The sequence below is a fragment of the Sprattus sprattus genome (assembly GCF_963457725.1).
Source record: "Sprattus sprattus genome assembly, chromosome: 2".
In the NCBI taxonomy this organism is placed as follows: Eukaryota; Metazoa; Chordata; class Actinopteri; order Clupeiformes; family Clupeidae; genus Sprattus; species Sprattus sprattus.
Window position 1 is genome coordinate 70,794,711 of NC_137921.1, and position 17,152 is coordinate 70,811,862.

A 17,152-nucleotide genomic window follows, 5' to 3' on the forward strand; every position below is an offset into this window, starting at 1 on the left:
TGCTGATAAAAATTCAAAGTGCAGAAATGTTTTTGCATCCAGCAAGGTCAGCCCTACCTCTGCCAAATGAATTAGCAGTCAGGTGTAATTAGTCAGTGAGCTAAAGCCATTGAATCATTGCTACAGCCACACAAATTAAATTAGAATTCAGTGCTCAGTGCAGTAATGATGACACTTTTTTCCACTAATCAAATATGGTTCGGTATGTAAGAAGGGACAGATGTTTAAAGGCCTAAACGAATGCTATATCCATGTAAAATATGTTCCTACTAAATATCCTCAGATGTTCTGTCAGTAGTTATTTTCTGCAACTTTGGAAGAAAAGACTCCCACCCCCCCCCCCCCCCCCCCCACACACCCCAGTAAATGGGGAATGTTGCAAAACTAGAGACTAACTAATTCCATTTGGCAGAAGTACCATTTTAGATTTGCTCTGGCCTTGAGTGCAGTAACTGCAGGCCATTGGTGGGAGGGTGAGTGGGTGCTGCTGAGGACATGGCTTCGCTCTGTCTGAAGATGTTTTTCCTGGTGGCATGTTGTCCTACAGGGGCGGTATACATGTCTGATCTGAGGATTATAACCGTCATCTCGCCCGCTTGACAGAGAGGTAGGCTGCTTAATCTATCGCTCTCTGTGTTTGGCACTGTGGAGGAGAGAGGAGGACAAAGGGAGGATGAACGATCCTGTTGTGAATTTTTTTTATTTATTTTTTTTTACTTCTTTTCAGTCTCTGATTCTCTTCTGACACAGCAGCTCTCTTCCTCCTGCAGCCAGACTGGGTGAGCTTTGGAACAGCAGCCAAGAGAGATCAATAGAGAGGCGGAGGGATAACATAGCTTGACTCTCCTGCTGGAAAGCAGATTGCAGTCCATGTCTTCATTTCAAACTCTGAAGCTTTATACTTCCTCACCACAGGGCGAGCTGCAAAAGCTGCAAGAGCTCCCCCACTTGTGAATGTGGACTGAGGAGTGGAGCCCTCTGAAAAGGAGAGAAAAAAAATGCATTGTCGCTGTCACATCATATTAATTTAATATCACCATTAATGCAATCCAGCTGTCCAGTTGTCAGGCACAGATCAACCAAGCCTAAAAAGTCCATCAAGTATTTTTGGTTCATTCAGTCAGTGACAGGACTAGTACTATATCCTCACTTAGTGTGTGTAGGTCTGCTACATGCTAACACGCTAACATGCTTCCTGTTGACGACAAGCACTAGGCTGACTTTTCCTGTTCTCCATCTCCATTATGATGCAGTCGGCAGGCGTGTTGGACCCCCGAATGCACTGTGCATCCTGTGAAGTTTTAGGGGCCTCTGAGGATACCAGCTGTCAGCAGTTAATCATAATTTATTTCCGCTATAATTATGCGTTAATGATAGTGTGGTGGTAATTGTCCCCAGAGCTTTGGCTTCGTCTTTAATAAACAACCCAAGTGTCTGGAAGAAGACCAGTAATCCTGGATTTAGCCACAATTACTCAACATGCATTTTAAATAAGCTTGCAATCATTGGTTGGATACTATTTGTCTAGCAGACCTTATAATAAAGCTGCTTTAAAATATATATATATCCCAGAGCAAAAGGGAGCACAAAAGACAATATGAGAGGCTGCAAGCCAGAGAATACAAATAAGAATGTTTATATAAATGAGACAGTTGCTTGTACGTTCTGAAAGACTCCTCTCAATAGCTGATCAATAGATGATCCTCTGTGAAATAATAGGCAATTAAACCTGGCACATAAAATAACTACACACTATGAAGTAGTGAGTAGAGATGGCTACATCTCTACTCTCAATAACACTCAGTACTTTAGGTCCCCTCTTTTCTCAGAAGACTTAAAAGCAAAGATGTCAGTCAAGCTTCCCCTTTGTGTATTTCAGGATAATAATGCATCTAAAGATGTCTCTGCACCAACCTTTGATGTCGTCAGGAACGTTATATTGGTCGATCATAATGATTTCAGTCAAGTAACATATGATATTATGTATTCGAACATATTTCAGTCTGTTCAGTGACTGAGAGAAGAAAAAAACAATTCAAGTGCCTATTTCTAACACCTCAGAGACCATATTTGGTGATATCTTGTCTGTTCGGCTTTACAAATGTCAGATGCATAATGTAATTAATTTCTTATTGAGCAACATATTGGATAGAAGTACTTCAGTGACAACTGTAGTGTACTATCTTATAATATTCAACCATAACAATATCTTAGGCTACTGTAGGATCCAATGGAAACGATGAATGGATGAATGGATGTGGCCAACAGCTGACTATGTTATACATACCATTCTGGTGGAACTTAAAATAATAAATAATAATAATACATTTTATTTAAAGCGCCTTTCATGACACCCAAGGTCACTTCACAAACAGGTTGTTCGAATTACAATCATCTCATAGAAATAAATAAAAATAAGAAAAATAAAACTGGCAATAGAAAAGGGCAGAAATCCAACAAGCAATCCAGTTATAGAAACTCCTGAACTGACATAGACAGACAGACAGGCGGACATGGACACATAGACGGACGCTCTTGATCATAGGAATGTAATGAAAATCATCTCTGCTGTTCGACCGGTCTGAATGAGCTGAGCTGATGATAAACTTCCTGTGAACCCAGGCTAATTGGACTGCCAGGTCCCCATGGAGTGGATGCTGCTGGCTCTGTCTCAGCTCAATTTGTTATCATTTTGTCTCAGTCTGCAGTTTGACTGAACAGATAGTCTAGCACTTCAGCTGAGGATTCATGTAAGTCAGTGACTACCTGACCAGCTGCCTGTCAAATAATGAAAAGTCGATTTAAACCTTCTTCAGTCATGTGGTTCGCGCTTGTGCGTGCGCCTTAAGCAAAAGTGATACTTCCATTAGTTATTAGTATTTTCACAGTTCCTCTCAAGACAGAGATTTTGCCTGTCTCCTCCACTTAGTCTTAGATTAATGTGTAATTATGGCCAGGTAGGAAGAACGTCTTGCTCTTCAGCTCTAAACATCTAAGAGGCACATTGTTTAGGCATTTAGGTCCACATCATGGTATCTTCTGGGCATCTGATGTTACTGTGTTATACTGTGGTGTCACAAATTAGCAGGGATTCTCCTTTTATTTCCATAAAATGGGTGGTGAGTGGGGTGGACGCTGGGCTGAAGTCCTGTTGATATTTAGTGATGATTTCAATGTTGCTTCAATATTTATACAAAACTGTTGATGAATCAACATCAGAGTTCAATGTTATTTCAATTCAATTGACATTGACAGCAGAATGTGAATTTAACATTAGTTTCAATGTTTGCAACCGACTTAGTAGTCTATTATGGCCAGCAACTAGACTGGCTGGACTTAGATAGATAGATAGATAGATAGATAGTTGCATACTTTATTGATCCCGAGGGAAATTAAGGTCATCCAGTAGCTTACACCTACAAAAAAACATGAATCACAATAAATACAAAAATCACAATAAATACAAAAACAATACACATAGGGAGAACATGTACACAGGGGGTGGGGTGTTTACATATAACATATACATATAACATTGTGCATTGCTTGTGACAGAGCTGCAAGTAGTGGAAAGTAGTGCAAGAGTGCTCATATGCATGTGTGGATAGTGCAAAGAGTCCTGTGCTTGTGTGAGTGGGGTTACTGTAAAGTGATATAAATACTTAAATAAAGTAAAGACAATCCAAGGGGCTAGTGTAGCCAGAAAAAAGTAGAAAAGTAGAAAAAGGATGGGCAGTGGGATGGAATAAAGTGTGATGAGAAGAGGAGGGCAGACTGAGGTAGACTCATGCAGAGAAGTCCATCTCCCTCCTCCTTCTGTGTGGCGTTGTAGAGCTGAATGGCCCTGGGGACAAAGGACTTCCTCAGCCTGTCTGAAGAGCATGACAGTGACAGGAGTCTGCCACTGAAGATGCTCCTCTGTCCATTAAAAGTACTTTACAGTGGGTGGTGGTCATTGTCCATGATGGACAGCAGCCTGCTCAGGGTCCTACTCTCCGCCTCTGTTGTTAGGCAGTCCAGATCGGTGCCAACAACAGCTCCTGCCTTTCTCACCAGCCTGTCAAGTCGCCCTGCAGTGGTGAGTGTGAAGCAAGATATGTAAGGGATAACGGCCTTTGAGCTGTACAGTTCTACAAAGATAATGGACGATGCGGGGCAAAGAACTCCACGACGCGCAGCGCTAAGTCCATTATCTTTGTAGAACTGGACAGCTCGAAGGCAGTTATCCCGCTTATGTCCAGTTTACAACATCCAAATTTTTTTGTATTATTATTATTATTATTATTTAGAATTTCCTTTATATTTAGGAAACTTAATATGCATAATAATCTGATGAATTCTTGATTTGAAGTGCTCCCGTTAGAGAAAGTAGTTTTTTGAAGAAAAAAAAACGTTACGTTGGTTGTCAATGGTAACCATTCAAGAGCATTGATATGGAACGGCAATTTAACTTTTCTACTGGGACTACGTCGAAGGTGTCCATCTATACGAACTTATTGTATGTACACCCCATTAGCCAATCAGAAAACAGTATTTCGTTCCAGAGGGAGATAATATGCATATCAGAGTGATCTAACCAAACAGCAAATCAAAGGTAATTGTCAGTATTCAAATAGATCGATCAAGGGAGTGGAGACATCCGCCACTGTCCATGCCTCAAAAGTCTCGTCAACTTGACGAGTGTGTGTGTAAAGAGGGTCGAGCTTGTGCTTTTTATAGCCACGTGCCAGCCAAGCACAGGATGGTGTTCCACTCACGGATACTGTTCTAAGCTCTCTTGAATGGACTCAACGGCGGCTATTTTTTTTTTCCTATTTCATTTTAATTAGCTTTTTAGCAATCATTTATTAGTGCAGTTTAGATTTAGTTTCACATTTTCTGCAAGGAAATTATCTTATTCCAGTACGGAAGTGTGTCAAAGAGCACGTTGTTGTTTTCATCTTAGGTTTAGTTTCAGCTTACTATGCTAACCCTGGTGCCAACTTGAAACAATCTAATGAACCAAAATCCAACTCCACATTGCCGTTGCCAACAGCCTAAGTCCTATCTCTGCAAGATAGAGAAAAGTTTGTTTCCAGTGTCTACAATCACAATGTAATATTCTTTGTTATATACTTCCTACGCTAACAGATAACATAACTACACTGCAGTTACCTAGCCTGCTTGGGTGGGGTTAGGGTCCGGATCCATTTGTGCCTCACACAGTCACACACTGTCATCTCTGTTTTTATTTTTATTTTCATTCATTGCACGGAATTCAGAATAAAAAGATCTGGGTTGAGAGAGGGGAAGATGAATAGCCTGTCCTTGTTCTGTGCCTATAGTTGGGTGCCCTTGGGCGAGGCACTTAGCCCCCTGTTGCTCCAGCCAACCTGTCCAGTGGCCTAGAACTCTGGGGTTGTACTACATAGCTCCGACGTGTGAATGTGTTTGTTCTGTGTGTGTGTGTGTTTGGTGGAGTGAGTGTGTGTGTGTGCGTGTGTTTGGGCGGGGGGGGGGGGGAGGGGGGGGTTGGGGGGAGGTGAGCCCACAACACCAGTGTGATCTCCGGAAGGGCCAAGGTAATAAACCATGCCTGTGGTGTTGTTTCATTATGGTGGCATCGTGCCAGGGATACCAATTCAATGGCAGTCATCACACTCCTTGATGCCCTGTGGAGACCAAGCCAACCGGACACCGAATGCTGAGAAAATAACGTGTTCCATCTTCATCTCCGTGCCGCTGGTTTCAGACCACGCAGGGTTATTCAAATCTTTGAAAGGAAACTGGGGGTGCAATTCAAATGTATTCTGAAGATGGAGACACTTAAGAATGAGATCAAAATGTACATGATGTCTTGGACACGATTTTGATTTTGACCAACCACACGTGACAGTTTAATGTAATGTGAACACTTAAAGCCAAGATGTTTCTTTAAGTTTGACATTAGGCCTGCAAGGCATGTAAATGACAGCTTATTGACTTGGATAAGGTCAAGTTATGTTGACAGGGTTAATGTCAAGTTGTCATCACAAAGACATCCCGAACAATGTCTTCTTTGCGAATGACACTAAATAACAACAGTCATGAACATTCATAAAGACTCCTTCATGTTAATGACCGCTGTCGTGTCATGGTTAATGCATTGTTATGTCTCACGCACACCCCTTTAAATAAAGTGTGTAAAGTTTGTGCCTAAAGAAGACAGCTTACACTCTGTCAGTAAACAGAAAATCTTGACATACTACTCACTGAGTATTTGCGCATCCACGTGCAAAGGTATGTGCCCTTGTGCATGATGTTTGGGGAGAAGGGGTGCGTGTGTATTTCTGTGTGTGTGTTTCAGTATGCGTGTTTCATTTCCACCATCAGCCCGATATCTGAGCAGAGCTTAATGGAGTCCCACAGAGTTGCTAAATCAAGGGCCCACCATGCTAGCTGCTAATCCTAATGCTTTCCCCCCGGTGATGGATATCTTTAGCAGCAGTTGTAATGAACAGAAGTCCACAGTCAATATATTTTATTTTAATGGGCAAGGCAATCATGTCTCTCTTTTCTGTCAAAGTCAGCCAGCGGAACGGAAGGAGAGCCTCTGTCAAGTTTAAAATGTCTCTGATGATGTTTTCCCCACAGAAGGACTTGAAAAGTTTCCCTATAACTGAAATGAAACGCAAGGATATACAAGGGTACTCAGTCTCCAGACTCTTAATAGTGGTGTATACTTCTGAGGCACTTCTGACAAATCTCTCTCCCCCCCCCCCCCCCCTTCTTTCTCTCTCTCTTACACACACACTCCACACTTGAATTTCTCTGTGAACTTTGTCCAAGGGAGAGCCAAAATAGAAGCATGACATGCCATTATGATTAGTGTGTCTGTAAAACCCATTTCAACATATCTGACTACACAAGGGGCATGCATGAAAAGTAATGAAGTACGTTTTATTTGATTGAAATGTTCTCACACCTTCACTCTTGAAAAAAAAAAAAGAATACGGTATGACCTTTTGCGTGTGAGGTACTCCATGTCCTTACTCCATAATGCATTTGAAAAGCCAAAGGTTATGGTTTCAAAACTGAAAAACCAGTCGTGCTGAGAAATTGCAGAATGTTTTGTATGTGAATAGGAAGGGGCACCATATGCTAAAATGGAAATCCATTGTGGCTTCAATCATAATTGTCATTGTGAATAATAATCTTATTTCAATGGCTGAATGTTTATGCATTCATATTTGGAGGGACAGCTTTACCTGCCTAGGGCCATTTGAGATTACATTAACAACAAAAGTGATGCAATACATAATAAATATGATTAAGACAAGCCAAATAAACTCTGTTTACTGAGGGGGGTGCTTATTGAATTAATCTCTTCTTTTAGGTGAGTTAATCTCAAGCCCTGACAGCCATTTTCTACATAAAGACTTTTTTTTTAGGGGTGTGATAAGGATTACTAGCTAAGGGAGTTATGGGGGAGGTGGGAGATGGGAAGGAGTGACTTCTGTCTCAACTGTGCTCTGATTAATTAGCTTGAACTTCTCCATGAAAGCGAGACGCTGATAAACTCAGGAACAAACATAAACCAATTACAAGACACCCTCCCCCCTCGTCTAAGTACTGTGCCTTCAGTGGGAGGAATATCACAGCTCTCAGGGTTTCTGTTAAATATTGATTGGGCAGATGTTCAGAGCGATGCCGTAACTCCCTGTTCTTTTTAAGAGTTCTCCTCAAAGAGACCATCTGTATTCATCACTTTTTTCTCTCTTCCTCATTGTCATTTTGCTCTCATTTTGTAAACTTGAAAGTGGCCAGCGCCTCAGGCAGTGTTCTCAGGGGGACTGCAGAATGTCCAATCAGCCAATCAGACAAGGTTTCAATCAGCCAATCAGACAGGGTTTATACAGAAGAGCCCTGGTCAGAGGCACAGTCAAAATGGCACCTTTCTCTGTTCTTTGTATCTCAATCACTCCTCCACCTTTCTCTGTTCTTTGTATCTCAATCACTCCTCCACCTTTCTCTGTTCTCTGTGTATCTCAATCACTCCTCCACCTTTCTTTCCATCCTGTTCTCCCTCTCTTTATTCTCTGTCTCTCTCTCTTGCTCCCTTCCTCTCTCTCCTCCTGCTGCTTGCAAACAGGATCGATAGATTGCTTGTCTCGCTCCGCTGTTGCACCTCTGACCCCATAGAGAGGGTTTTTCTATAAATACCCCAGCAGCCGAGTGCCGCTGTATAATTAAAAATTGATCAGCTGGCGATTACCCCTGCGTGGTCGATGTGGTCCACCACCTGAGGCTCTGCCCCCCCTGGGGACGTTTGGGCCTGGGTATAACTTATGCCAATTTAAGCAGTCAGATTTAAGGTGGACTGAAAGGACCTATTAACTGGTAAATATGAATGTGTTGTGAAGGCACTTCTATAAGGCTATTATATCATATCTGAAAAATGTACATTAAGTCAAAAACTACAGTGTGACATGAAGACCGCGAGGATGTTGATTTGCTCAACATGGTAGATTCCATATAAGTATTATCATTATCGCATCACCCATATTACTGATATTGACATCCTTACAGGCTGTAAGGTCTGTGCTCTGTCCCTGTGCTGTATTATTAGTTTGTCTCCCTTGTGTGTCATGTGATCTTTGTTCCTTGTCTAGTCTTTGTGCTTCCCTGTTCCCACCATGTGCTTTCCACCATGTGCTTTCCTGTGTTTGTTTGTGTATGACATGTGCCCTTGTTGTTGTCCGTGTCTCCACCCCTCACCTGTTCCCATTCATCACCTGGTTTGTTTGTCTTATTGGTTTCTGTTAATTCCCCTCGTTTAGTCCACCTGTGTCTCCTTGTCTGCTGCCTTGATTGTTATCACCTGTCCCTTGTTGTCTGTTGTGTGTGTGTATATATAGTCCATGTGTTCTTGTCTCTCGGTGCGTTATCGTCATTAATGTTACGTGTTTGTTTCTCTGCGTTATCTCTGTGTCTCTTCCGTGGTTTCTCCGTGTTCCTCCGTGTTCACATTGATTAATTATATTTCTCGTGTTGCCGACCCTGGACTGTATTCTGACTTCTCCTGTGCCTTTGCCCTGTTGGATTTGTCCTGTTGGATTTGTTTGCCTGCTTCTTGGACTGTCTTACCGTGTACCGAACCTTGGAAAGTAAACGTTTATTCTAAAAATCTACAACTGTTGTCTGAATCATGCGATTGAGTTCACAAATCACCCGCAACCCGTAACACAGGCCATGAAGTGCCAACAAATAGCATAGCCAAAAGGGTTCTGCTAAATGCAAGGTGGTGTGACAGGAAGGATGGAGCTCAAGTCTGGCCCAAGGCATATTGATTACCTTCACAATAGCCTGTTGTTCTCATGTCAATTTACAATGAGTTGCCCCTGTAAACTGCCTTAACAGTTGATTGCAGGATAGGCAGGAAGGTAACAGCATTCATGTGTAATTATATAGCATGTGCCTTCTTTGGTATAATGACTAACAGTTGAGTGGAGGCATACAGTAACTCAGTGTTGCTGCTCTCTGGGACTGACCCCATGATCCTACCACTGCTCACGGCTTCCACATACAGTAACTCAGTGTTGCTTCCACCATTTGCACCAGTTGAGCAATTAGACACAGCGCGATCCTTTGCTGCGGCACGCGGTGATCTGACATTTCAACGCCGCGCACGCCTTCCCTCTGCCCCTCTCTCGTTTCCTCCTGCGGTGTTCAATCTCATCAGCCGAAAACGCTGTTGTCGAGTGCAATCAAGCACCCCCTAATCAATGCTTTTTCTCTCCTTCGGTATCCATTCATTAACCTCCTGTGTCATTTTAGTCAAATTGCCCGTATTTAGATCCATGACCATTCAATCATGGCGCCTGCTGTGTTCTTGTCAAAGACAAGGGCCATGTGGCGTAAACCTGGCAATTCTGTGCTGTGTTGGTGTGTACGTATCTCTTCCTCTTTTCCTCTGTGCGACCAAGAAGTCTTCAGTACAGGGGCGGCGCCAGTGCTCTAGCTCCCCCTGGATTAGCCATAGCACCCCTAAGTTTTTTTTTTAATTATTATTTTCATTTAATTTCATTCTGCGTTATTTCTTGTGTGATAATAATATTTAACTCACAAAAGACAATTATAACAGATTGAAATGAACAGATTGTTTTAGACACAGAGCAATCATTCTGTCATACCCTATGACCCACGCGTAAACGTTGACTTTACCGGACGGTTGAAGAAGCTTGTGTTGATCAGTTCACCATTGACTTTTACATTTTTATAAAAATGAGTGAATTTAGGCAGAATATGTGCGCGGGGGTGGGGGGTTGGCGTGGTGGCTGTGGTTACAAACATGAAAAAGAAGGGCACGGGAAATCAGTGGCACATCACTGGGCCGCGGAGTACTTTCTAGTCAGAATGGATTACTTTCTCGTCAGAATGGTGGTCCCTGGGACAAAACCAATTGAAAACCCCTGTAGTAGAGAACCATGTGTCACATAGGCTATCACCCTCATTTCATAGCACCCTTGCTAAAACGCAGAGCTCCCCCATATCACCTGCAGAAAAAAAATGTCTGGCAGCGCCACTGCTTCAGTAACTTTGGAGAACCACATCATGGCCCTGACACAATCGGGAAATGGACTGCCTGACTGGCAGCAGTTGTCAGTGGGAGGGTGAGAAATCACAGTCTCTCCCATCTGTGACCTCCTTCTTCCAGGTCAGGCAGTCTGCACCACCACATGGGCGGTGAAGTGTCCTTTAGTGTTGTTATTCTGCCCTCTCCGTTTGGATTACACTCAAGATGTCTGTGGGAGGTGATTGTTTTGGTGAGAGAGATTCGACAGAGGGTGATGGAACACAAGTCTTTTTTCTTTTTTTCTTGGGGACTTGGGTTCACATGCCAATGTTGTCTTCCCACTTCTTCTGACCAGGTCAAATGGAAAGCATGGTATTTTTCTTTAGATGTGTCAATCCGTGGCAGACAAGTAAATCAAATATTGCACTGGCTGCATTTCACTGGAAGCTGGTGACTTTCAATCCCTGTGCAATTCAGTGGCTTGGCAGCGTGCTTGCAAAATTTCAAATGTCAAGTAGTTGTGCTTTCTCTGACGATCGGGTGACTGATTGTTGTTGAAACATAAGACACAACAACAAAACACATCAGACAGCAAATGTCTGAATGAATTAATATGTATATATTATACCTGTGGTGGAGGTAGGTAAATGGTGAGCTTATTATGGCAGCAAGCATCCCATATTTATGAAGGTTTTGTCAACACTAGATGCTATGGGGGCTTAGGCTTTCAGTCATATAATCACTCACAGTCACTCCTAGTCCACGTTTCTAAAACAAATAGTCATTTGTATTTGTTTATGTTCTAACTTATTGTTCAGACATACAAAAATGCCAAAGTATATCCTGTTGGAGGCCTGTATCTGATCTTGTCAGTCCTGGTCATAGCATTGTCATTGGATGTGCCAGGCTGCATAGCCAGAATAGAGAGGATGAATACAGTGAACAACTGGTCATTTGTGATTCATTATAAATTGTTAGAAGGGTATATGAAAAGATACTCAGAAAGCAGTTATTTTTGAAAGATTGCACCATTTACACCAGTAGTATTTTAAGTACAGTAATTGAATGATGGAGTCATTCATATTTTTTGAATGAAATGAATCAGGACATGTGCCTTTGAATATGAACTTAGCAGGCTACTTGGCCAGGAAGACTCTCCTGCACTGGGCTGGTGTCATTAAGCAGAACACAGTGTAACTGTCAAATAGATAACTGCTTCTATTTGAGCAGTTATCAATTACTTCTTTTAGTCAAATTGATCAGTTGCTAATTTTCCATATGGAAGATGATGAAGTAATTGTTTCATCATTTTCCATGTGCACTTAATGTTTCATTACTTTATGCACTAAGTGCATCATCAAGTTTTTTTTTCTTTTCTTTTTTTTTTTTTACTTCAGTTAATGCACTCTCAAAGACAATGTCTCTTGGACTCTCTTGTGGACTCTATATTTAGCAGCTTAACTTTCAACAAAGTCTGTCTGTATTGGCAAATGAAGAAATAGGCATCCCTGTCCAGGCTTTCACAGAATATTGACAGAGAAGCACACACTTGCACTTGAATGGATACAAACATAAACAATCAGTAAACACAAAAGTTACCTAACTGATCTTCAATAAGATCATTTGTAGACAGTTCTACGTTACATTTTAAGTTCTCTACCCAATACTGAAAAAGAACAGCTTTGTGCACATGAAAACAAGTTTGTAACCCAGTGTTTTTATCAATCAGTGTGCTAACATAACCTCTAATATTTGTAAATAATGTTCAATACATTTTTGCCGAGTCACTTTGAGAAAGCTCAAATAACTACACATCACATTATCTCATGCATGACTAAATGCAGCTAATGAAAGCCTACATTGCTATTATGTGCAATTATATTTCGCACAGCCAAGGCCAGAATGTTCTTGTGACTGAGGACTTTGCAGAAGTGTTATCCACAGACAGAAGAGTTTTTTCTGTGTGTTTGCTCCTGCCGTGTTGACTCCATACGGAGATGGTGGGTAATACTGAAATCTTTGCCAGAGGCCTTTGAAGCCTTTCTGTGTTTAGCTGCAAGTGGCAGCATCTGTCCTCTGACACGCTGAGAGAAATGCTGAGCAGGTTGCCAACTTTATTTATTTATTTATTTGTTTATTTTCATTTTTTTCCTATCTTCATATCTCTCTATCTCTCTCTCTCTCTCTCTCTCTCTCCCACTCCCTGCTCTGCCGCGTCTGTTTGTAGACAGCTCTGAATTTCAAAGACAGCCATGAAAAAGATTATTTCACAGTGTGAAGGTTTATTAGAAAGACAAATCTTCAGCATGCATCTCTGCCCCCCTCCTCACTAACCCCCCCCCCCCCCCCAAAAAAAAACAATTCAAATACTGCACAGACACTGAGAAGAGAAAAGAGCAATTCTCCTGCAGTTGACTGCCGTGCAAGCAAAAATGTAAACAGTAGTGTTTACTGAGAAAATACCTTTTATTCATGTTGCACACATCATTGACTGAAATGATTATTTTTGTGAGAGTGTGTGTGTGTGTGTCTCTCTCTCTGTCTTCCATGTATTGTTTGCTTTGCCTAGCCATGTTGATGATGCGTTAAGTCATATGAATAACCAGACATTATTATGATTATTTATACTATTACACACAAGCACAAACGTACAGACACACACACACTCAGAAACACACCAAAAGCTTTCCCGTCCAGGTTTACTTGAGGCCAAACAGAGAAAGATCTCTGTGGCGGGAATAATACTCGGAAACTCTGAAACGATAGGATCCCTCTTCATTTTACTCTCACCCCCCCACCCCCCCCACCCCCGACTGAAAGAAGTGGGACTGCCTGGTTTACCTGCTTCTCTGTTGGCATTGAAGGCACTGGTGTACTCTAGTGCACCTATCTTGTCCAGGTTTTTGCCTTCCTTTTTATTTATTCTGTAGTCTATTTCACTTGCTTGCTGGACTGATGAATAAATCAGGGTTGGTCCAGAGGTTTTCAAGACTATCTTCCACCAGAACGGAGGGAGAGGGAGAAATGCAGATAGGTCCCTTCAGTTTGTTTCAACACAAAGAAGTTTAGAGTTATTCTTTTACTTTTGGGATGGAAGCACAAGAGAGATGTTTACACCACTGGACACTACAGTCTGGTCTAAGCTGAGAGATGTTCACACCACTGGACACTACAGTCTGGTCTAAGCTGAGAGATGTTCACACCACTGGACACTACAGTCTGGTCTAAGCTGAAAATATTCACATAAATCACAGTGCTTCTGTACTCAGGAACCTGTTTCAACCTTTTCATGAAATATGAAGGACTCATCTAGTTGTCAGTTTGCGCATGAATGGGCAGATACAAATTCCAATAAGGCAACACTACAGCCTTCTTTAATCAGCATGGAAACTGTTTCAGCAGTGGGGCAGAAAGAACCGGTGCTTGGCTCCCTCCGTGTCCCTAGCCTAGAGCCTGTGGGGTGGGGTCTCGCGTTTCAAATCATTCGTGGGTACACTGGGAAGAAGGGGTGCTCTGAGGGCACAGTGTACTGAGTTTGAGGGGGCTAGGCTGGGGGGAGAGTGATGGGGGACGCATGTGGCTATTGTCTCTCCCCGTCCCCCCCGGCCAGTCTGTCCTATACTGACACCTCAGATCGAGCCTGCATACATATGGTGCCCTAGGCCCAGAGGCAAGGCTGCATTGGCGGAATACTGGAGTAGGATACCACTGTGTTTCCTGCCCAACGTTTCCACAGGTAATTTCAGCTTTTTTAATGTTGTCATTGCCTGAGGGTAATACATTAACTGTGGAAATTTAATTTGCATAGTGAATTCTTTAACATTTTTTAAAAAGCTCCATTAGACTTGCATATGGCCCTGACCCACCAGAATCTATTCTTTCCTTGCGAAAATCATACAATTTTTAAATGGCAGAGGAATTTGCTTCGAGCATAAAACCCTAGAAAGAAAAAAAAGAATAGAAGAGATTTTTTCAAAGGTTTCTGAGGCAGCAGAGCAGAACAACAGCCCGTCTCCTGAAACCTCTCCTAATGTTTTTGTACATAATGAGGTTGGGTGTTAAATATAGTATCGATGCAGTGTAGGGGAGGGAGGAAGGGACTAGCACAGCCATTTGCATTGTTTTACATTGCCAGCCTGTGATTTCGTGTGCGTCTGTGTTTGACCCGAGTGGGAGTAGCTGCCTCTGTGCACATTACTCATCAATTGTATCGCTCGCGAGAGCTGGGGAGCAGCAACCATCCGGCAGGTACGTCTCCAAACCCAGCCAAAATGGGCTGGAGAGGAGTGCGTTCCAAGCTTTCCTCTGAATACATATTTGCATGTTTTATTCTGTGTTTTAGGGATCCAAAAGCCTCCCCCTTATATGCGCTCATAGACTGTTATGCAAAGAAATATTCTGCTTTAATTCGTACATTTGCGAAATCAGATTTTAATGGGGTGTAACAGACATTTTGCATCAAAGGAGCTCACTGTCGTCCAGACTTGACCTCCCATGATGCTTTGTGGGGGGGAACCATGACATTCACACTGACACAGCACATCCCATGGTGCTCAGATAGAACTATTTGTGGGGTAAATCCGTGCAGACGAACACCAGCCCCCGTACCGATTCAAATCTACTCACTTTCTACCCCCGATTCGCGTCGTTGCGGATACCGTGTGCGGATAGAGAGTGTTCGTCTAAATGATAGGGCTATCTGTATTCTGAACTCTACGGATGGCGACTACGTATAACTAGACTTCGTATAAACAGCCTCTAAGTCATGAGAAGGGGGGCACAGTTATAACCCTGTCAGTGTTCAACAGCAGCACGAGACCTGGAGATAATCAGGACTTGGGCTTTTAATTAAGTTTCATGCTGACAATCTGCAGGGTAGCAGCCAGCATCAGGCAGACATACCAGCTCTCCGCAGTGCCCAGCTCCATGAAAGGGCCTGGTTTTCACACCCACTCCAGCGCTTGCATAAGTTTATACAGAGCTGTGGCTATTTTGCTTGCAAAACCCTCCACAATTAGTCAAACCTGAAACTAAAAGGTCCCTTAAATGTCATGAAGCACCCATGAATAAAAAAAAAAATACACCGGCTAAGCAATTCATCCATAAGCTGTCACTTTCAAAAGGTAAATCATGGAAATAATCTTTTAACATGGCAGCGGTTATTGTCTTAGCGGTTTCTTTCAAGTGTCTCTCCTCAAAATAAAACGCAGGGTGAGTGACACAGATGTGAGGAAGAAAAGTGAACCGTTGAGACGGCTTTTTTTATCAGCTCCTCTAACTTTGAAGAACTTGCTGTTTGAAAGAAAATAACCCTAATGCTTTGCCCCATTTCGTGTTTATTTCAGTGTGTTCAGACAAATCTTGTGGGATGGCTTGACTATTTTAAGCTCAGAATCACAACTCTCAGAGCTTTGCTTCAACACTCCCTTGGCATGAAACACAAAAATGTGACTCACAAAATGGCTGAAAAGATCACAAGCACTCAGTGCAGAGTTTATAGTCAATATCAAAATATACTAGATGCTCTCCTTCCCTCTTAAGGCTCAAAACTTGTGAGCCAGACTTCATTCACAGTCAGATCCAATTCATGTGAAATCTAGGCCGGGCAAATCCTGATATTTCAGGCATACATTTTAACACAACATCAGCTAACATAAATACGGAATGAGGATAAAACTACTGCATGTCTCTCTCTTTTCTTTTCATCCAACTGTGGAGGAGACGCTAATGCTACTGCTTATGCTAATGCTGGAGACGCTAATGCTGTCGCTTGTGTGCTGCTAACTATTACGCGTACCTCTACCCATGCTGCGCCTGAGCTCCATTACAACAGTGTGTCTGCTTTAACGCTGTTGCAGTGAGAACAGTAAATCCGCCCTGATTCCCCCTCTGTGATGGGGTCCATGCAGATGAGCCCACAGGAGAGTGGAGGAGGCCCCTCTGTGATGGGGTCCATGCAGATGAACCCACAGGAGAGTGGAGGAGGCATTAGAATAAAAGCCTGTGGCGCTGAACACATCTGATCAACAGAACAGAGCACCAGGACACCAGGAGTTCATCTTGCATTCGCACTCACACGGTCAAATATGCAGCAGCTCAGCTGTGGATGGGTTTTCATATGCTGTTATTCTTTATGCATAACACATTGAAATAATGTACAGTGGCAGATCCTCTGTAAATGCTAGGTTTTTGGTAGATGATTAAGTGTTTGTGTGCGGTCAGAAAGGATCTTTTCAAAAAAGGAACTAACCAGTGAAAACAACATGTACAAAGACAAACACAAATCAATACTTAGTAGTAAGAAAGTAATGGAGTATAAATATGAAGTATGGAATTCAATTTGAAGAAACTACACCACCCTGAAGACAACACAGGAAAATATATATAATATAATATATAGCAGTGTTTGAAATTAACAAACCTCTTGCAGAAGTGAAGTTGGGCAGACACTGCGTTTGTTTTCAGACACTGCTTTTGTTCTTGTAGAACATGAAGAGCCCACACACCCTGTGTTTTACTCCCAGTGGAATCACACACACTGGGACAATATTAGCGTTCCCCCAGCAGGCCTATCCAAGGCAGTGAGCTTCTTAGGACAAAAGTGTTGACAAAATGATT